Source organism: Myotis davidii, unplaced genomic scaffold (assembly GCF_000327345.1).
Source record: "Myotis davidii unplaced genomic scaffold, ASM32734v1 scaffold663, whole genome shotgun sequence".
Classification (NCBI taxonomy): Eukaryota; Metazoa; Chordata; class Mammalia; order Chiroptera; family Vespertilionidae; genus Myotis; species Myotis davidii.
In genome coordinates this window covers 1,408,768-1,409,956 of record NW_006295816.1, presented here as the reverse complement: position 1 = coordinate 1,409,956, position 1,189 = coordinate 1,408,768, and positions in this window count along the sequence as shown.

Here is a 1,189-nt window from a genome sequence, read left to right as displayed (position 1 = left end):
GTCTCCTTGGGGGGCGCGGGGAGGTGATCTGGGTTCCTATCTAGTACACGCAGTCATGCTCCTCTCTGCTCAATGCAGAGAATGGAAACTAACCTATAATTATAGGATGGAAACTATATAGTTTCCAGAGGATGGAAACTAACCTATAATTATACAGTTGATGGTGCTCTCTGCCTCTATTGCGCAATGCCACCAGGCAGGCTTTGTACTGGACACTTTTTGTTGTTGTTAATCCTCACCTGAGGGTATTTGTCCATTGATTTTTAGAGAGAGTGGTAGGGAGGGGGAGAGACAGAGAGAAACATCAATGTGAGAGAGACACATTGATTGGTTGCCTTCCACAAATCACCCAGAACTGGGGATAGCCTCAACCGAGGTACATGCCCTTGACTGAAATATAATCTGTGATCCTTCAGTTCTCAGGCTGACGCTCCATCCACTGAGCCAAACCTATTAGGGCTTATTTTGTTTTTTAATTTTTTTTAATTGATTTTAGAGAGAAAAGGAGAGGGAGAGAAATAGAAACATCAGTGATGAGAGAGAATCACTGATTGGCTGCCTCCTGCACATCCCCCACTGGGGCTAGAGCCCGCAACCCAGGCATGCGCCCTTGACTGGAATTGAACCTGGGATCCTTCAGTCCGCAGGCCAATGCTTTATCCACTGAGCCAAACCAGCTAGAGCACATGCTATGTTCTTGATCCTAAAACAAATAATGTTATTTATTTCCTAATTCTGATGATCTGAAAAGAAAACAAATTAAAGGCAGAATTTTGGGTAGAATAAACATAATGCTACTTGAATATTGCATTTCTCTAAGACAGTGGTTCTCAACCTCCTGGCCCTTTAAATACAGTTCCTCATGTGGTGACCCAACCATAAAATTATTTTCGTTGCTACTTCATAACTGTAATGTTGCTACTGTTATGAATCATAATGTAAATATCTGATATGTAGGATGGTCTTAGGTGACCCTGTGAAAGGGTCGTTCGACTGCCAAAGGGGTCGCGACCCACAGGTTGAGAACCACTGATTTAGAATGTTTGATTTTATCAGATGTAGCATGTATCAGCACTTCATTCCTTCTATGGCTAATATTCCATTGTGAGTTTGTACCACATTCTGTTTAATCCATTCATTTGTTGATGGACATTTGGCATCCATCCAATGTTAAACCAACAGACAATAT